Below are 22,556 nucleotides of genomic sequence, written 5' to 3' on the forward strand. Positions count from 1 at the left end.
AATTTATAGAAACTCCCTTAGAACAAAATCAACTCATTATTACTAATAAAAATTATCACAATACTAGGATTGAAGAAATCACTACACCTAGGCCTTCATCGGCAAGTTCTACAAGTAAATTAATAGGTGTAAATTACTCCCCTCCTGTATCAAAACATACTTATCAAAACACATCAACTCCACCTAGTTTACCAACACAATCAAAAGTATTAGGGAATTATAGTCAAACTAATACAATTACAATAACCTTTGAAATTATTAAAACAAGTAATAATTCTTACAAAACTATAATAAAGAAAAAATGCAAATTTTCTTTAAATTAATTCAAACCAAAAGAACAAAATCCTCTTAGATCCGAATGGTATAATATACAAGAAAAATTAAAACAAAATATATATTTCTTTAATTGGTCAGAAAATATAAAATATTATTAAGAATTAAGTGAAAAGAAAACTATTTTTGTAACAACTAATACTACAAAAAATTTGCAAACATCAACCAATAAAATTATTACATCTGTATATCCATCTCTCGAAGAAATAAAAATATAACATCAATAAGCAGAAATAATGGCATCACCCTTTAAAAGAATTAATAAAATTGATGATAATAAAAAAAACAAACTTTAAGAGATATTAAAAATATTCAACATCAAAATAATTACTCTAATCAATTTTTTCACACTATTAGTCAACAAATGGACAGGATAGAAGATAAAACTTTTCACTTAATCACAAAAATTTCAAAAACCTCGAGAAGGAGATAGTAGAAGTAGAAAATTCAAATTCAACACTTTTTTTATTAATCAAAATATGTTAAACCATTTTTTGAACCCTTTGATATTCCAAAAGAAGAAATAGTAAAATTCAATAATCATAACACTATTTTAGAAACTATTAGTAAAAAACTTAATGACTTATCACCCTCAAAATCAAATGTTAATGGCTGCGTTTGGTTGAAAATTTGGGGGTTTTGGGAAAAGTTTTTTGAAAAAAGTTAAAAAAAAGTTGAATTGGGCGGGTATTACGAGGTAAAATTTATAAATTAATAAAATCTCCTTTATGTTTGTTTTTTTTACAAAATACCCCCTATAATAAAACATTAAAAGTTAACAAAAATACCCCTAACCCACCCTCAAACACCCCCAGCCGGCGACCACCACCGGAGGTGGCCGGAGTCGCCGTATGGGCGCATGACCGGTTGGATCTTGCCGGTCATGCGTCGCTATGGCCTTTTCCGGCCAGATCCACGGTGGATCTGGCCGGAAAAGGCCAGATCTACGGTCAGATCTGGCCGTCAACGGCCAGATCTGGCCGTATTTACTCTCAACGACGGCCAACAAACGGTCGTCGTTGATGGTCAACGACGACCGTTTGTTGGCCGTCGTGACCGAGTGTTACGGCCAAAGATCTGGCCGTCAACGGCCAGATCTTTGGCCTTAGATCTGGCCTTTTCCGGCCAGATCCACCGTGGATCTGGCCGGAAAAGGCTAGATCGGCGCACTGCCGGCCAGATTCAGCCGGTAGTGCGCCATTCTACCAGATTCCGGCCATTTTCCGGTGGTGGTGGCCGGAATCTGGTAAATTTGGATTATTGGGGTGTTTTTGTAATTTTAAAAAAAATATTTAGGGGTATTTAATTAAATTATCAAATTTAAAGGGTTTAAAAAAAGTTGAATAATTTTGGGAGTAGTATTCCCAAAAATCTGAAATTTTGGGTAATTTACTGTTTAACTTTTTTGGGAATACTAAAAGTAGTATTCCCAAAAGTTTACCAAACGCAGCCAATGTCCTTTCAAAATCAACCCCAATTAAAGAACAAAATTATAAGAAAAGAAAACCCTCCTTTGATAAAAGTAAAACAATATCTAAAAAACCAATCACATGCTAGAAATGTAAGCAAGAATGACACTATACTTCTAAATGTCCTATGAAAAATCAAATTTAAAAATTAGAAATAGATACAAAATTAAAACAATAATTATTAAATATTATTCAAGCAGACTCTGAAGAAGAATCTAGTTATGACACAGATCACGTAGATATGATTTATCAAATTCAAGAAAACTCTTCTGAAACAATGAGTGAATCTTCACAAAGCTATGATGATTGTAATTGCATGGGTCTTTATTACTGTGCAATGAAATAAATAAAGATGATATCAACCTCTAGGTCATTAAATGTTATCACTAAATCAAAAGAATTTCTATTAGATATTATTGATAAAATTCAAGATGAAGATATTAAAAGTGAATATTTTTTAAAACTTAAAGAGTTAGTTTATACGAAGAAAAACGAAAAGAGATTCTTATAATTTAAAATATATATTAAAAAGATTTGAAAAACCCACTCAAGTTACTCTTAGTGACTTGTAGGAAAAAAACAAACATTCTTAAAAATAAAGTCAAAGAATGACAAAAAGATAATTTTGAAACTAAGACAGATTTATTATGTTTAAAAGCCTCTAAAGAAACTATAAGGCAGCCATCAACAGTAAAATTAGAATTAAAAATTGCTGAAGAAACTAAAGAATCATTTATTAATGAAATTTCTAGAATTCAATTTCAAAATGGCATATTTATGTTAGAATTAATATTAATCATGAATTAAATATTATTACACAAGTTTTAATAGACATAGCTATCAAAATTGTATGAGAGTGATTAATTCCGACAAAATATTATGAAAAAACAAAAGAAAGATTACATGAGCTAATGGCCAACAATTAAATATTAATTATAAATTATTTAATGCTCATGTATGTATAGAAAACTTTTGTATTAAAAATATTTTTATTCTAGCAAATGATTTAGATCAAGATGTTATATTAGGTACTCTTTTATTACTCAATTTTACCCTTTCGTAGTTAACAATAAAGGAATCACAACAAATATTTTAGGACAAGAAATAATACTTAAATTTGTTAATCCTCTATTAATTAATAAAAGACATTAATAATTTAAAAGACTTATCAATATCAAAAATAAATCTTATTAATAATAAAAAGAAAAAAAATTAATTTTTTAAAAGAAGAACTAAAGTATGAAAGAGTAAAGCAACAACTAGAAAATTCAAAAATTCAAGAAATTATTAAAAATTTAGAAAAAACGATTTTCACATGATATATGCTCAACATTTCCAAATGCTTCTTAAAAATGAAAACAACACATAGTTTGTCTTCCTTATATCAAAAATTTTGATGAGAAAAATATACCAATAAAAGCTAAGCCTATACAAATGAATAAAGAATTACTTGAACACTGTCATAAAGAAATTAAAGATTTACAAGATAAAAAATTAATTAGACCTAGTAAGTCTTTACGGAGTTGTTCTGCCTTCTATGTTAATAATGTTGTAGAAAAAGAAAGAGCAACTCCTAGATTAGTAATTAATTATAAACCATTAAATAAAGTACTACAATGGATTAGATATTCAGTCCCTAACAAAAAATGATTTAATTAATAGATTATATAGTGCAACAATATTCTCAAAATTTGATATGAAATCAGGATTTTGGTAAGTCCAAATAGATGAATTAGATAGATAGAAAACTGCATTTAATGTTCCATGTGGTCAGTATGAATGGAATCTTATACCCTTCGGATTCAAAAATGCCCCTTCAGAATTTCAAAATATTATGAATGATATATTTAACTCATATATACACTTTATAATAGTATATATTGATGATGTCTTAGTTTATTCAAAATCAATAGATCAACATTTAAAACATTTAAAAATATTTGAAGAAATTATTAAAAGAAATGGATTAGTTGTTTCAGCCATAAAAATGAAATTATTCCGAACAAAAATTAGATTTTTAGGTCATGAAATTCACAAAGGAACTATTAAATCAATTGATAGATCAATAGAATTTGCAAATAATTTTCCTGATGAATTAAGAGATAAAACACAATTATAAAGATTTTTAGAATGTCTAAACTATGTAGCAGATTTTTTCCAAGATCTTAGAAAGCTATGTGAACCATTATATCAAATGCCTAGAAAAAAATCCTCTTGCCTGGTCTAATTATCATACCCAAATAGTTAGAGAAATTAAATCCAAAATTAAATTTCTTCTTTGCCCCAATATATTAGATCCAACAGTCTACCCCTATTATAGAGACTAATGCCTATGACATAGGTTATGGTGGAATATTAAAACAAAAGTTAGACAGTAAAGAGAGTCATTTAGGTCCCATTCTGGAGTCTAGTTCAATATCCAAAATAATTATTCAACTATCAAAAAAGAGGTTTTATCAATTGTTTTATGCGTTACAAAGTTTCAAGATGATTTGATTAATAAAAGATTTTTAATTTGAACAAATTCTTTTGCATCAAAATTTATTTTTGAAAAAAGATGTCAAATTTTTGCCAGATGGAAGCAATACTTTATTGTTTTGATTTTGAAATTGAACACAATAAGGGACACAATAATTAATTACCTGATTATCTTTCCTGTGAAATTTTTATAGGGAAATAAAAAAGTTGAGTGAGAGAGAGAGAGAGAAAAAGGATGGGCACTCTCATAAAATGAATATTAGCTCTAGCAGTAATATTTTCAAAATTGTTCAAAATCGTCATCTTTCTCAAAAGAAAAATGGTCAGAGAAAATTATTAAAACATCTTCTTTCCAATAATATTCGCTAAGGATACTTTTCAATACCCATATTAATGATTTTCTGGAATTAAATAAGTATATTAAAAGTCCAACAGCAATACAATTAGTTGAAGCCTTTACCTCTTTCTTCAAAATCTGTTAACAAAATTATTCTTGAAACTGAAATTTGTGCCCATAAAGTCCTCATGAAATATGAGCAAGAAGTTTTAAAACAACCACAAGAATTATTCAGTAATTGGATTTCTAATTTTTATGCCAATAAATTTTCAGCATCAACATCCAAAGACAATAGTTATCTCAATCAATTAGCCGAAGCTGAAGAAGCTGCTGATTTAGTGGAAGCTGAAAATGATATATCAATTAATGATTCTCAAGTCCCAGACTTTTCCCAAATTTCTCAAAGCAATGATTCCTCCGACAACTTTCTTTCGGATGATTTTCAAGATTCTCAAAGTGAAGATTATTAAAGCATGACATAACACCATTTTTATCATGTGTTCAACACTTTTGGTTACTTTGGTGAATATTAAGATTTTTCATGATTCTCCTTATCAATAAGATCATTTGTTTGACAAGTATAAAGACAAGTTTTCAATAATTCAAGACAGCTCATCAACAATCTTTTATTTTTTCAATAATGTTATCTTTTGTAATCATCACAATGGATTCAAATGTATTTAAAGTCTGTTCCTTTTTTCATATAAACAGATGTAAGAATCAATGTGGAAGGCAGAGGAAAATCGAGTTAACTCTTCAAGCCTTCAAAAACTCTTTGTAAAATATTTTGAAGCAATAAACGTGTTCTTCATCAAATCTTCTTTGTAAGTATCATATTTCAATATTTTATGCATTTTTCACTTGTTTTCTTTTAAATTTATACTTGCACATTTTACTTTTATATTCATAATTTTATCATTTCATCAATTTACATGATCCTGCATATAATGGTATCAGAGTCATAGACATGTCTTTTAATACAGGCATTGCACCCAAGGGAACTCTCACTCATGACCTAATGCCAAAGTGAGGCTCTCTGCCCTTGAATGTTGAGTCGCCTTTAAGTGGTGATTCGGTGGTTCTGGGAGGTATCTTAACTGGGCGTAGCCATGAAGGTAGCAGTGGTCCAAGTTGTCCATTGGTCAACGACAATGTATCGTAAGACCGTGGTCCCATACTAGATCCATTGGTTAGTCGTTCACCCATGCTTAATCGGTGGGGATTCTGGTAATGGCAGATAATGTTATCAGAGCTAAGTCAACAAGTAGGTGTCATCATTTTCTTAGGATACTTTAGCAAACACTGTTCAGTAGCAATTTACTGTTCATAAGTAACACTATTCATTATTGTTTGTATTTTTTTGTTGATTATTAGTTCTAACTGCATTACCGCTACTATTACTATCATCTCACTTACTGCTACTTCCTAGTCTCCTCAAGAAATTAAACATCCCTAAAATAATTCTAACCTAAAAGTTCTAGTTTTTCTCCTAAATTATAGGACCACTTAACATGGTTGACCAACGGTTACAGGTTGACCAAAAGCACCCTCAAGCTGACCAAGCGCAACCTAAAATTAATTCTAGAGTTCTTCTAGATTAAAACCTTCTACATTTATCTAATTCTTAGTTTAACTAATAATAAACAGTAAACTGCTACAGTAAATAAACAGTTTGAACAGTAATAGTAAACAGTGACAAACAGTAATTTGCTACCGTATATTCCATAATAGAGTTTGGCTCGGTACTTCAAAATGTTTTTCATTATTTGAAAAAGAAATTTAATCAAATGTTTGCATTAAAACATTTTCTTTTACATTAAAATATATTTTCAACATTTTCAATGTTAAAAAAGACAAATGTTTTCTCTAATCTTTTTTCCTGTGAATTCTTACAATAAAAAAGACTTTTGAGAGAAAGTGAGAAGAAGATGGGTACTCCCATCAAGAAAAATAATTATCAAGGAGTGAAAAATTATCCTCAATCAAAACCATCTTATGCTATGATCCCCCAACAACCAATCACACCACTCTCAAAACCATTAAAAACCAACAAACAAAAGACTATTATTACCCAACCAAATCAATTCAATCTCTTGGATGAAGAATCTATTTCTTCATCTCCTTCCAAAAATTATCAACAAGCCTTAGCAGCACCGTCAATAAATTATGTAATCCCTTCATCAAAACCTCTTACTATCAACCAATCACCTCAATACATCGAAAAGGGTTCAACTCAACCCATTTAAATCTCTTTGTATCATTGACAAAAATAATAACACTTTCTTCTTTGTTTTACCAATAAAAAAAAAAAAGAAAAAGAAAAAAATTGAAGTAAAAACAGAGAAGGAAGAATTGAAAAATATTGATCTAAACTAAGGTTTTATGATTTAGAATGGAAATTAGGGTTTGTAATAATTACATATCTTGATTTTATTTATTACTTTTAATTTGTCTAATTTAATCATTTTACAAGAGGATATAACTAGAATTAAAAATTAAATAGCATCACTTTATTAAAAGGTAAGATTTCTTTTATTATCATTTTAGTTTTTATTTTTATCATTTTTTTTGGTAGTTTATCACAAAAATTTGCAATAATTGTTTCCTGTTTTTATTTTTTAGATTTCAGAAAATGATAATAAATCGTTTCAATTTTTTCTATGTTGCGTTATGATCAAATTCTATTTACAGTTGCTAGTATTTGTGTTAAATGAAACTCAAAACGGTGGCGTTTGAGGAATTAAAAGTTTTAATCTTGGCCTTTGCTTGTTAAAGAAATCTAATGGCTGCCATTTGTCCAAGAAAGTACGTCAAAATTTTCAGATTTGCATCCTTCCTCCCGCGCTCTCTTTATGAAAAAAAAAAAAAAAATAGTACTCTAGAAGGGTTTCTAATTGAATCTAATTTTCTTATAATCAATTTTAGATTTATGTAATCTTGAGTTGAAGGTCATAAAGAATCTAAGTTATGATTTCTCTTGTAATTAAAGGTTATAGTTAGAATTTAGGGATTAATTGAGTGTATAAAAATTTAGAGTTAATTTGTTCTTATAATCTATAACCTTCTAGTCTCTTAGTACAGTGAACCCTAAAAGTTCTTAAAACTCAACGTAAATATAACTTCTTCTCGGAATAAATGAATCACTAATAAAATCTTTGGTGTTCTTAATTGTGTGTTTTTGTTTATTGGGTGTATGATTTAGATTCTTCGAAATGTGTTAGATGTTTGTTTTGGTAGATTGAGTTCTGAATTTTAGCATAACAGTTTGTTTGATATATGATTCAAAGAACAGATTTTAAGACCAAAATTAGTGCAACTTAAACTCAATTATCTCATTTACGTATAAGAAAGCATTGTGATTTAGGAAGAAAAGTTTTCTTCTTTACAAATTACTTAATACACAAGCACAAACATATTTACATGAAGCCTCAAAATCCAGAGAAAACTCCAAAAGCTGATTAATTATTTATTGAATTTGAACATCAATGACCTTGCGTTCTACTTTCGTCTTAGGAATGTTTATATAGAGAACACCATTCTTCAGCTCTGCCTTGATCTTATCTTTCTCACAATTATCAGGAAGTTGAAGACGAGTATCGTAACTACTAACGCTTCTGCTCGACCACGAATCCTCTCCATCGCCGCCTTCCTCTGTCTTGCGCTCTCCTTTTATCAAAAGCACATCATCCTCCACGGAGATTTTCACATCTTCCTTCGAGAGTCCTGGCATGTCGAACCGCATCTTGATCTCGTCTTCCTCGTCCTTAATGTCCCAAGGCGCTCTCACCTCCCCTCCAGTCCGGTTCCTGCTGCCGGGGAGTGTCATGGCGTCCTCGAATAGACGGTCCATTGTATCCAACATTTGACGCATTGTCCTCATTGGAGATAAAGGATCCAGCAAACCTTCATGCACCAAAAATTTAAGAAAATTAGATCAACAAGATTTGAGAAAATTATAAATTGCCAATTTGAGTTTGAGCCAACATTTATTTAATGATAGATATGTGGTTGCTTGACCATCTGTATAGTTTAACAAGTTACTCTGAGTTCTTAGTAATTGATCGGTAACAAACAAGAAATTTGTTTCTAATAATTCAATTTAACACTTTAGTTTCAAATATCAAGAAAAAAAATTAGAATTTAACTAAAAGTTCAAAATTTAAATTACTAGTGAAGTAAATTGAGAAATCGGAAAAAATATAATACGACCCTTTAAAACTAAGTCTTAAACCTAAGTTGTTCTTTCTTTTTTTATTCAAAACATATTTATTTATTTATTATTTTTTTTAAAATGTGATTTAAAGCAAAACAGAATGTTAGATATTAGTAGAGAATGAGAGGAACAAAAAGTTGAATGATGGTAATTTTTTTTTCTTTATCTCGTAAATTTGTTGAGACTAATTCTAATATTTAAAGTTGTCCAATTCAAATAAAATCATACATTTCATTATAAAACATTTTTGTCCCAAAAGTTGTGGCAAATTAAAGCTGAAACTTACCAAAAGGTGAAATATCTCCGGCCAGTCTACGGGGCCGCCTCTCCCCAGAAGCCGTCCCTTGGTTTCTTGATTAACATGCACGTCCACAGCACTATCCTTGCCGTCCCCAGCGGCCTCGCCCTAACAATAGGCAACCGAGACGGCCTCCTCGACGGTAAAGCAACGCACGGCGCTGAGTTATTTCTTGTAAAATTTTGGGGTTGGTTGAGAGGAAAGGCGAGGCTGAAATAGACAGTGTTGAAGACATTGATTAATTTATATCAATGATACAAAACAAACTCAATCTGTGTGTAGTTAAGTTTAGATGGTTTTGAATTAAAAAGGGTAGAAGCATATTTATAGATATGTGAAAGAAAGTTGGGAAGCTTGAAGAGAAATCTTGAAGGTTTTGATTTGAGTTGAAATTTCTGGACCTACGTTTTGCTTTCTACTATTTTCTCGTTCTTTCGGGAAAACTCTCTACAGGTCATTATTTATCAATCTGGGTGGGACAAATGAATGTCTTTGCAAGTAGTCTGTATTTATGTTCTTTTTTATGTTTATAACGAAGTCTTCCAAGTGTACCATCACATTTTCTAGATTCTCTTGAATCGCATCATTCCCATTTACCTAAATCTGTGAAGGGAAAGAACAAGATCATAGGGTAAATAACATGTTGGTCCCTTATTTTGGTCGCTCATGACATCCACAAAATCATTCTTCAAGTTGAAAGACGTAGTGTGAAATTAACTTTCAAAGACACATTCGACTTACTTAACAAATTAAAAACCTTTTAAAATATAAAAACAACCTGACAATTTAAAATACAAGAAGAGTCAACATAATATCCTCACTAACCAAACTTTTTAATATAAAAAAGTTGATTATCATATAGTTTTCTAAACTTATCATCTGGATTATAATATTCACATTTTTTATGAAATGGACTCTCAAAATTTGAAAACTAACTAATACCCTTTTGCCTAACTTTGTTATGTTATGGTAAGTGCTAGAAGGATAAAATGGTAACTCTAATCTTATAAAAAGTGATGGGGTAAAATGGTAACTTTGATTTTCTAAGAAAGGGTTTTACAAGTTTATTGACAATGCAACCGAGTTAGGGTAAAGGTATCAGTAATAAAAATTTTAAACTTTGAGAGCCTATTTAAGTTAAGAGTAATGCTATAATTACCGAGAGTGTACACCAAATTTGTGCACCGAATGACGTGGTAAAATCTTGATTGTTTATTATTATAAGTTAATATTAATCAACTGTCAAGATTTGTCACATATTCAGTGTACAATTCGGTGTGTAACTTTCGGTAACCCTATCATTTTCCTTAAGTTAAAAGGGTATTCAATACAATTTGAAACTTTAAGGGTTATTAAAAGTGTAAAAGCTTATCTTCCGGTTGATAAATTAAAAACCTGGCTATGATATTTTCTCGAAATTAAAATTAAAAAATGAGAACAAAGAAATTAAAAAAAAAAATAAATAAATAAAAGAGGGAAAATTTGCAAGCCCACACGTCACACATAACTTCCAAATTAATACCTTTTTTTCCCCCCTTATCCAACCCCTTGAAAGATCGTAAAGTATAGCAGACCCATGATTATGAAAAGTATTAATAACCTCTAGGTGTCAATTAATGTTAGGTTTGATCCAAATATTTTTTTAATATTCAATTTCAAAATAAGAAAGTCTATTTTACCCTTATACACCCACTATCAATTAAAATATTAATTTATTTTCCTTTTTTTTTTCTTTCATTTTTTCTTATATCTTCTCAGGGAAAATCCCCCCTCTAACATTTCTGCATTCTCCTTCACATTTTTTTTTTTAAAATTTCGTCTCTAAACAAACATTTAACCCAAAAAAAAAAAAAAAAATTTATATTTTGCACAAACAGTTAACTAAAACGCAATATCAATTGAAACTCATTAAACAAAATTCATTTAACAAAATCATAAGGGAGACAAGTCCCACCCCGGCACGAACCTGGTATGGGCAGCACCACAAGGCACACATCTATATTTTTCCTTTTGCGGCCAGCCACCGTAACAATGCTTGGCCATTTTAATTCTTAGATACAAAATAAAAAGATTAAGGAAGAGGAAGAGAGAGGGGAGAGAAAGAAGAGGGAGAAAAAAAAAATTAGAAAAGCAATAGTAAGGAAAAAGATAAAAAAAAAAAATTAGGTTTTATTTCTCACATACAAAACGGAGAGAAGATTAGGGAGAAGAAGAGAAGGAAAATAAAGAGAAAAGAGAGAATGGAAAAAAAATATTTAAGGGAAAAAGAATAGAAAAAATTAATATATGAAACAAGAATGTCCTTCAACTGTTAGATATAATTGACAATAGGGGCCTATCAAATACTTTTCGCAAATCATGATTCTGCTTAGTACATTACAATCTCTCGAGGGAAGGATAATGGTACCCGCCTTCGTGGGCCAAGTTGCAACAGTTACTGATGCTAATGCCACCAACGGCCAATTAGCAACTGTTGGGCCTAGAACACGTTGGGGCTGCCGCAGCCAGGACCAAGTAGCGGCTACCGAGCAAGGGGCCATCATCCATCTCAACTGAATACAAAGATGTACCGAAACTCATAAAAAGTACACTTTGAATGAAAAAAACTTAAAAAAAAAAAAAAAAAAAAAACTTAGGAATCTAAGACATTAACAAAATATATTTTTTTATCAAACAATTAAATTATAGAAATTGTATAAAAAAATATAAATATAATTCTAATATTAATTAAAAAAATGAAATAAAAATCCAAAGCAATGTGGACAATTAACCCTAAAAGATAAAGAGAACGATAAGTAATCTTGTATTCAAACTTATTTGTCTTAGGTCAATAAGACATAAAATGGCTAATAAATAACAATACCATTAGAGTCCAATGAATGAATCAAAAGGAACAAATGAAATCGGTGAAAAGACCCCAAATCTTCTCCTAAGATCTCATCATCCTTAAATGATTACCTTCTCACATTAACTAATTTTCTTCCATCGAGTGTTGAGGTCGTAGCCTCAAATTCAATCTTAACTTCCTTTATGCAATTCTGCCAACATGAGACAAAAAGGGACTGGCAGCAATCAGGAGTCTGTCCTTCGTAAATAAGCTGCTTCTTATATGAGCATTGAAACAATTAATTAACCAATCTTTGTTATACAGAAAGAAGGGGGAAAATCTCACGATTTAATGATCAAAGTAAACAAAAGACCCTTATTAAAAGTCAGCAAAGACCTAATTCAAAATTCTAGCTTCAAATGTGTTAACAAGGTAAGTTCAATAATTTATTACATGAATTAAGTTGACAATCACATCAATAAGCCCTAAAGTACATTTTGTTGATTGTCTAATGACAAATACTCTGAAAAATCAAAATCTTCAACATTATAGAAAATTGGGTAGCGATATTCTATAAATACATGGTTTTCTCTAGTAATTGCAATGAATATCTACACCTTAGAATATATATATATATAGTTCTTCTCCAATGTAAACATCTTGAAATTTTTTAATATATGGATCAAAAGTGAGAATCTAGTCACTCACTTCAAAAACCCTACAATCAAAAGTGAGCGACTACGTGCTCACTTTTGGACCGATGTTAAAAATTTAAGGACCACATTGAAAATTTTTCATATATATATATAGAAAATTCTTCGAAAACTACAAGTAGAATAAAATTGACAAAAAGGAAAAGATTAAATCTTTTGAAAACCTAATGCAATAGTAAAATGGTGAATATCCGATGGGAAGAGCTCAATATAAAGAAAAGCACACTGAACAATGGTTTTCAAAGGATAAAATACACTACAGAAAATAAACTAAGCTTAACTATTACTTCTCAAGAAATATATTTTAACTTTCTAAAAATAACTTACTATTAATCAATTAGTTATTGCTCCCCAAGCAAGATCCCGAATCTGCCTAAAAGTGTGCTAATTTTGTTGAATTTTCAAAATCATATCATATTAATGACTCCTTACTTGGACAAAAAATGATGATACAATTGACTCCCGAGTGACTTAGTCAGGATATCTGCCCTTTGCTCACCACTAGGAACATATTTTGTTTGAAGTACACCAGCTTGAATCTTCTCCTGAACAATATGACAATCAATGTCAATATGATTGGTATGTTCATGAAACATCGGATTAGAAGCAATATGCAAGGCTTATTGGTTATCATAAAAAAGAGGGACAGGAGAAGAAAGAGGGTACCCAAGTTCTAAAAGCAAATGCACCAACCAAACAATTTCACAGACAACAGAGGCCATGACCCTGTATTCAGCCTCTAAAGAAGATTGAGACACTATGACTTGCTTTTTAGACTTCCAAGATATAATTAACTTCCCCAAGAACACTAAAAAACCAGTAACCGACCTCCTTGTTAGTAAACAAGAAGTCCAATCTAAATCACAATAAGCATTTAGCTAGACAGAATTTTCAGAGGAAAAAATAAGCCTAAACCAAGAGCATTTTTTTATGTATTTGACAATCTTCAAGGCTGTTTGCATATGAGACACTTTAGGAGCATGCATAAACTGACTTAACATATTGATTGAATAGCTCAAATTTGGACGTGTCATGCATAAGTAGAGAAGTTTACCTATAAGCTATTGATAAGGGGAAGCATCAGGTAACAAGGAATCTCCCAAAATGCCAAATTGGTTATCATAATCTGATGATGTAAACTTTACATGTTGATCAAGAGGGATAAGAGAAGGTTGGGTGCCAGCTAAACCAATAGTGGATATCAACTCCAAGGCATATTTGCGTTGACAAATAGAAATGCCCTTATTAGATCTTGCCACCTCTAAACCAAGAAAGTATCTTAGCAACCCCAAGTCTTTAAGTTTGAAATATGAGTGAAGTAATAGCTTAGTTTTAGCTATCAAGGCTGAACTACTACCCGTGAGGACTGTATCATCAACATAAACTAGAATAGCCACCATTTGATTACCATCCTTCTTTACAAATAAGGAATAATCTAATTTGGATTGAGAGAAACCACCTTGAACCAAGGCAGAAGTAAGCTTGAAATTCCAGGCCCTAGAGGCCTGTTTTAAACCATATAAAGATTGGTAAGCTTGCACACAATATGTTGTCCAAAGGGCTTAGGAAAACCTTGAGGTAAGGTCATGTAAATTTCCTCTGTTAAGTCTCCTTGCAAGAAAGTATTATCAACATCAAGATGATATAAGGGCCAATTGTTCATGGAAGCCAAAGACAAGATAGTCCTGACGGTTACCATTTTAACAGGAGAGGAAAATGTTTCCTCATAATCAATCCCTGCTTGTTGTGTGTAACCCTTTGCCACTAACCTAGCCTTATACCTCTCCAAGGTTCCATCGGCATTAAATTTCAGCTTGTACACCCATTTACATCCAATTGGATGTTTACCAGGAGGCAAGGGAACCAATGACCATGTATGATTTTCTTCTAAAGCTTTTATCTCTTTTGACATAGCCTCAACCCATTTAGGATCTTTGGAAGCTTAGGAGAAACTGACAGGTTCATTTAAGGAAGAAATTTTGCTAAGACAAACTTGGTATTTGGGTGAAATATGTGTATAAGAAATACAATCTGAAATTGGATATTTCACTAGATGACTTTGTGATGAAGGATAAAGTGTACGACAATGAAAATCGGTGATCCAAATGGGTGTTTTGGTAATTCTGGTGGATTTCTAGAAGGCTTAGGAGGAGGATCTCTTAAGGATTCAGGTTCAAAAGTACGAATAGGAACAATTGGTGGACAAGTAGGACCTGATATATGTGAGGAATTAGATATCACAGCTAGTTCTATTGTGGAATTAGTAAGGTGATCATGATGCAAAGGGGACTGACCCGAATGTGTTTGTTAATCAAATGTGTCAATATCTAAGAAGGAATCTAATGGAAAAGGAAGCAAAGTTGATGTATGCAATTTGAAAGGAAATACATGCTCATAGAATACAACATCCCTAATATTTTGGATAGTATGAGTTTGTAAATGATGTAATAAGTAACCTTTTTTATCCAAAGAATAGCCTACAAATACACATGGAGTAAAGTGGGGAGAAAATTTATCCTTAGGAGTAAGAATGGTAGAATAAGCTAAAAATCCAGTAACTCTCAAGTGTGCAAGTGAAGGGGGCTTGCCATAAACTTCTCAAATGGGGAAAGACCATTTAACACAGGTGTGGGACATCTTTTGATCAAGTAAAGAGCCGCATGAACACAATGACCCCAAAGATAATGTGGTAAATTTGATTGAAACTTTAAAGCCCTGGCCACTTGTAAAATATGTCTATGCTTTCTTTCCACAACACCATTTTGTTGTGGAAAGTAAGCACATGAACTTTGATGTTGAATGTCATACTTTTGGAATAACTCTTGACAATTTTTATTGAAAAATTCCAAACTATTGTCTGATCTAATGCATTTAGGTGTCAAACAATGTTGATTATTTATCATAGTCAAGAAATGCTTTATTAGTATTTAAAAAACATCAGATTTAAATTGCATAAAAAACAGTCATGTAACTCTTGTCCAATCATCCACAATTGTTAAAAAAAACCTAGTATTTCCATAAGTAGGTACCTTATAAGGTCCCCATACATCCAAATGCATATATAAGATCAATAGTATGACTTGAACTAGTTTAACTGGATGGAAAAGGTATTCTAGTTTGCCTTGCCAATGGACACACAGAATAGTGGGAAAAATTGTCAATTGGCAAAGTCTTTATCATTTGTTTAAAGACAGAATTTGGTATATGACCTAACCTTTGATGCCAAACATGAAAATTAGAATATGAACGAGAAGAAATAAACTTGGAGTTAAGACTCGACTTATTTACTATAGTATAGCAAACATCAATGGTGGAAAGTGTTTTAGCTAGTGCATAAATGTCAAGATTGGGTGAGGTTGATTGTGTAATAGGCACAAAGAAGTATAAGCCTTGGAAGTTTCTACCAATCCCCTTCAACTTGCCACTCTAGAGGTATTGGATTAAGCAATAATCAAGATAAAATGTAATAACACAATTATTGGATGAATTGAATTTTGAGACTGAAAACAGATGATACTTAAAATCTGGTAAATGTAACACATGATCAAGACTAAGATTTTCATCAAGTTTAACAAAACCAGTGTGTCAAATCCTAGTTTTTGTACCATTGGGTAGACCAATATAAGTGTTTAGGCTAGAGTCCATGTCAATAGGACAATTTAAGCTAGACAATCTATTGGTCATGTGATTTGTTGCTCATGAATCAATAATCCAATTTTCAGTTTCATTATAGCAATAGAAGATTGATGTTGCAATACTTGCACGTTGGCCAAAGCTTAAATGTTTTCTTTGCCAAGCAATTGGAGGAGCTGCGAGTATTGTTCAGTCGAGAGAATTGTTCCAAGTGAACTTTTTGATGAATCTCTTACAGAGTCAGACATAGAACGTGCTTGAGCATGGGATTGTGCTTGATTTGCTGATGATTTATCCTTGGATCCTGTCATCTTCCCTTTATAATCTGCTGGATATCCATGAATTTTATAACAAGTGTCTCTCTTGTGGCCTGGTAAATGGCAAAAATCACATTCTGTGTAGGGCTTCTTCCCTTTGTATTTAGGATTTTGATTTTGCCGTTTCTATGTATTTTGCACATATAGTGCAATAGTGACATTTGAACCAGCATTAGTTCCTGACAAAATCCTCTGACTTTCATCTTGATTAACAATGGAATAAGATTGCTTGACTGAAGGCAGTGGCGACATCAAGAGTATTTGGCTTCTTACTATGGAATAAGCATCGTTAAGGCCCATTAGGAACTGCAACAATCTTTGTTGATTCAGGTGAGCAAGATATGCTTTAGCTGACTCACTATCTGGTGGTGGTAAGCTGATCATGGAGCTCAACCCATCCCATAATGCTTTCAACTTGTTGTAATAAATTGCTACAGATATGGTAACTTGTGTGAGATTCACAATTTCCCGATGAATTCCATAGATTCTAGTTCCACTCACCTTATGATATTGCTTCTGTAAATCCTGCCATACTTGATGTGCACTAGTGGAGCAAACAATTCCATTAAAGATTTCCTTTGAGACAGTGTTAAAATTACAGGCCAGAACTACTGAATTGCATCTCTCCCATTGTGCACCGAAAGTTGAATCAGATGGCTTCTTGCATGTACCACTACAAATCCCAACTTATTCTTGGCTCAAAGTGAGACTATCAATGTTCTGAAACCCGGATCAGACCGGGCGATCGAACCGGTCCGACCGGGTTTCGCTCACATTTCCGGTTTGAAAAGAGTAAAAACTGGGATTTTGCTTCAAACCGCGGTTGGACCGCTTCACTGTAGCAAACCGGCAGTCCAACCGGTATGACAAGAAAATCCAGTCCATACCCAATCCGGTTTAATCATATGAAATATAATAAAAAAGTAAAAAGTAAAAACCACAAAGTCAAAGTGCCCCCAAATTTTTTAATATGAAAAATTGAAAATTTTCAATTTGCTTTTGCGCTGAGCTGTGTCTGCCACTTTTTTTTCTCCTTTTTCATTTTGGTTTGCTACTTTGCTTGTGTGGCTGTTTGCCATTCGCGATCTGCACTCTCTCCAATCCAGTCCTCCTCCTCCTGTCCTCCATCCGCGATCTCGGATCTCCTTCAAGCTTCAGCTTCAGCAGTTCAGCCTTTAAGTCTTCACTCTTCAAGTCTTCGGTCTGCTACTCTGTTTCAGTGCTTCTTCCTTGCCGTGGCTAGTCTGCTGCAAGACTTCATTCTTCAACTTCAAGTCTTCAACTTCAACCTCTTCAATCATCATCGTCGCCATCTAAAAGTCTGCTTCTTGCTTGCCATTGCTGGTCTGTCGGATTAGTCACTTCAGTTCAGATTTCAGCTGTTGGTGGATTTATATTTGCTATTACTTTGTAATACCTTTAATGATGTTTGAACTTTGAACTTTGAAACTTTAGAGTTTACTTTTAGAGTTTAGACTTGAGGATTGAATTTGTAAACGTAACTTTGATGGTTTTATTATTATTGTAGGGTTGGATTGATGGTTTTTAAATTTTAGTTAGATGAAATCGTGAAAAACTTGCATTTTTTTTCTTTTTTTTTTTTCGTTTTTACTGATGTCACCAGTTCGACCGGTCCAACCGTTCGAACCGGAAACCGGCCATTTGGCCGAGTCGACTTCCGGTCCGATTTTCAGAACATTGGAGACTATCATATCTCTACTCCAAATGCCATAATTTTCGGTGCCTATGAGTTGTTTTGTCACCAGTACTGATCCCGGTGTGTTCGATGAGTGGATATAGAGTGGTAATTTCGAATCTTTAAGATTCATTTGCGTTTCAAGACTTGTATTCGCCATTTTGTGTAATTGCTCTGTTATTCACAAAACTGAGCTTGAAAAGAAATAAAGAAGAGGCAAATTCGCGTCATCGAACCGAATTGATTTGTCGTCGAACAGATTGGCGTCTTCAAGCAAAACTAACGTCGAACTGCACTGATTCGCCATCAAACAAATTTGTGTTGTCAAGCAAAACTAAGCTAACCATTGTCGAGCAAAAATAAAGAAGAGGCGAATTCGCGTCTTCAAACTAAATTGATTTGCCATCGAACAGATTGGCATCTTCAAGCAAAACTAACATCAAACTACATTGATTCGCCGTCAAACAAATTTGCGTTGTCAAGCAAAACTAAGATAACCATTGTTGAGCAAATTGAACAAATTTAAAGACCAGAATCTTTGAACAAAAGATGAACAATTTCTAAGACTAGAATCTTTGAACAAAATTGAACGAATTGATGGCTTGAAACCAGAATCTTTGAACAAAAGACGAACAAAAGACTGAGCTTACTTGAGCTAATCATTGAACAAAGTTGAACGAATTGATGGCTGAATCAAACAATTTGATGAACGAATTGAACAAACTGAGCTTTTCTAAGCTTTTCTTCTTCTTACCGATTTGAAGAATGAAAAACCCTAATGCTCTGATACCATATTAGATTTTGTGCAGAGAGTGTAAAATGATAATTTTATTAATCGGGTAAAAGCTTACATACTGGAAAAATACAATGTGTTTAAGTATTAAAAGCTTAACTCAAGTTCCAGCTCTAGTAAACTCAACTAACACTTAACTAACTATAGTTACAATTCTATTGTTACATCAGTAACCAACTTAAAACTACTCTGCTGAAGTGTGTTGAGCTGATTGAAATGTGCTGAGCTACTGGAACTAATTATATCTCCAATAATATTATTTACAAATTACATCGAAATTCATTTATACTTTGGTTGTTCAGGGTTAAGAGGTTCTACTGTTCAAGGAAGCCTAGCTATTTTAACAAGAAAAGCATAAATATAGTAAAAGAAGTTGTTAATCTCATCGCAACTTGAATTCTCATAAAAGGAAAATATACAGTACCTGAAAAGAGAACTTGTGCGAGTGAAAATCACAGATCTTCACTTATACATCCTCTACGCGAGGTGAAATCTAGAGCAAACTGTCCACAAGTTATAGAAATGTAATATCCATAGATGAAGTCATTTCAAAGTGTAAACGCTAAGGTTCGCTTCAATTCTCCAGAGCCAATTATATTCTTCATAAAAGAAATTACTTCAAAAAAAAAAAAAAAAAAAAAAAAGTAAGTTACAGCTTCAACTTCAAAATTTATAATATGAAATTATATGAGAATCAATTGGTTACCGAACCAGACATACCTCACCGGATTTAGATTGCAAATTCGCTACTTCAGAAATTTGATAGAACTAGTTCAAATACTTGAGAAACCATTCCATATGAGTATTTCTGGAGTAGAAACAGAGATCAGTTTCTGACAGAGTTGAAGCATTTGAAGAGAAAGATATTATATCACCCGAATACTTAAACTACTAGTCTCAACCTTGAGTTCAACCAACTTCATCGAATAACTGATGAACAACCTCTTAAGATGGGGATTTGAAATCTTAATTCTCTCCAAGTAAATATGGTCCTCGGGAAGCAGTAACATTCATAACTTGCGCAAGCTGCACTTGTATACAGTGAAAGCAAAGAAAACAATGCAAAAAACAGTGGACGTATGATTTGCACCAAGTATCCGAATAATTTTTAAAATCTCTTTCTTGTGTTATTGTTGTGCTTTATTTCGCTCATTGATTCAGCATCACAATCATGGGTTTAATACAAACTCTTACATAGATTCCACCACGGATCCTGCGTACTTCCTATTGGTGTGAATTTTCACAATGTTCTAAAAACCGGACTAGGACTCGACCCAGCCAAAGGCCAAGTTTCTAGTTTTCATGATTGGACCGATCATGCTAACATCAGTGTTATGCTGACATTAGCATGATGTCATGCTAACGTCAACAGAAAAGAGAAAAAAATCCAGATTTTTTATATAACTAAAATTCATCACACAAACCCTACAATAATAAATTTCTAATAGCATTTTACTTTATGACAGCATGCAAATGAAAAAATTTATGTACTCATCATGTTACTCATGCTGGATTCTTGATTGCAGTTGACTTTTACAGTCGAAATGGGTAAATATTAATCTCAATAGCAAACAGTTTCTGGATAAATTTTACACTGAAAAAAAGCTATTGTAATGAGAGAAAAAATTTTTGTCCATTGTAAGTTCCTGATGTCACATTGAATGAAATTTATGTCCAACTGCAAGTTCAATCTTGAAAGGACAACGCATCAGTTATCTACCGGGGACAGCCGCTGTTCTAATTATCGACGCCACAATTAAATTAGCCATAGAGATAGAGTAGTACTGTATGCTCAAAATTAAAGATACAGTACCTCAAGATCCTCTGCATTTACCGATGCTATCTCAAGAGATTGTGAATCTATGTCTTATACAGGATTAAAGAAAAAAAAAATAAACAAAAATCGGTACAGAGATGAAAAATTGTACTCAATAGAAACATTTTCCGCAATTTGAAGGAAACTTTTCTGGAACAAATTCAGTTCAAAGAATCCACGAGGACAAGACGAAAGATAAAAAGACTTATAATTAGTTGTTGAGAAAGGATAGATTTGATATGATATTTGAGAACTAAAAGGAGCACGCGTAAAAGTAGGGGAAGAAAAATGTCTCACTCTGCACCCAAGAGAGCAGCTGCAAGCACCTAACGTACCACACCCGCAACCAAAATCAGCCACTAACTTATCGGTAACATCCCCAAAAGAATTCTCCGCCTGCTCCATGTTAAAACATGTCATTCATTGATTAAAAATTTAATCCTAAAACCAATCAAAGAGTGATAAATACAGTGTAAATTAGGCATGCGAGCAGCGATGTGGGGTCCCGTCGGATACTGCTCTAGTTCCACCTGCAGTAACAAATATAATCAGAATTCAGAGCCTCGCCGAAAGTGTTCGACTCATTCATAAAAGTGGTCAAGTGAGAGAGGAACCTTTGGATTGGAGAACTGTTCAAGGTTACCTAAGAGGCTTTCTAATTGCTTCAGCTTCATCTTTAGCCTTGGAGAATGAGAATCCACTCACAAGATTCTTCTCCTTGAAACCCTATTTTGGGATTTTAAAAGAAGTCTACAGGAGGTATTATTATTTCATTATTGGGGTTGAGAACAATGTTCTGAAAATCAGACGGAGAGTTGACTCGGCGAAATGGAAAGGTATCGGTTTTAAAAATTGGACCGGTCCGATCGACTAGTCGAATCGATGACATTAGCATGCTTCACGGTGCAAGCAACTTTCACAGTTTCACCATCAATTTCTAATTTCCTATAAGAAATTGACAGATTCAGTGATTCACATTTCACAATTTCACATCACAATAAATCAATAATACAATATCATGAATCAATTTAAAACCAAAAACAAGGGTCGAATTTACACAATCTACAAGTGTAAATTGTAAAATACGAAGGCTGGCCACATGAACAAACAAAAAAACAGAACCAAATCTCCAAAAAGTCTAAGCAAAATTACCAACATTATAAAACAAGCAGGCCACCTGGACAAACAACAAGAAGATAATAAAATCTACAAATTCTACACATCATAAATCCAAAAGCCAGCCACTAACATGGTTCATAAATCTGTACATAAAGCCATCAATACAAATATTCAATATCATGAATCATGATATGAAATAGAAGACAGAGAAAGATAGGATGACTCTTAGTCTTTTACAGTATTTTGTTACTTGGTCGACGGCAAACGGTAGCAGATGTGAAGGCTGAAATCTAAACTGAAGTGACTAATCCGGCAGACCAGCATCGGCAAGCAAGAAGCAGGCTTTTAGATGGCGACGGTGATGATTGAAGAGGTTGAACCGTTGAAGACTTGAAGTTGAAGAATGAAGACTTGCAGCAGAGCAGCCACGACAAGGAAGAAGCACTGAAGCAGAGTTGCAGACCGAAGACTTGAAGAGTGAAGACTTGAAGGCTGAACCACTAAAGCTGAAGTT

The 22,556-nt window shown here is 32.7% G+C and overlaps 1 pseudogene; it reads right to left on the reverse strand.

Moving 5' to 3' along the window:
• Positions 1-7,933: 7,933 nt before the first annotated feature.
• On the reverse strand, positions 7,934-11,171 carry LOC116114868 (annotated as a pseudogene).
• Between the last annotated feature and the right edge of the window lie 11,385 nt (positions 11,172-22,556).

This window comes from Pistacia vera, unplaced genomic scaffold (assembly GCF_008641045.1).
Source record: "Pistacia vera cultivar Batoury unplaced genomic scaffold, PisVer_v2 Contig724, whole genome shotgun sequence".
Lineage (NCBI taxonomy): Eukaryota > Viridiplantae > Streptophyta > Magnoliopsida > Sapindales > Anacardiaceae > Pistacia > Pistacia vera.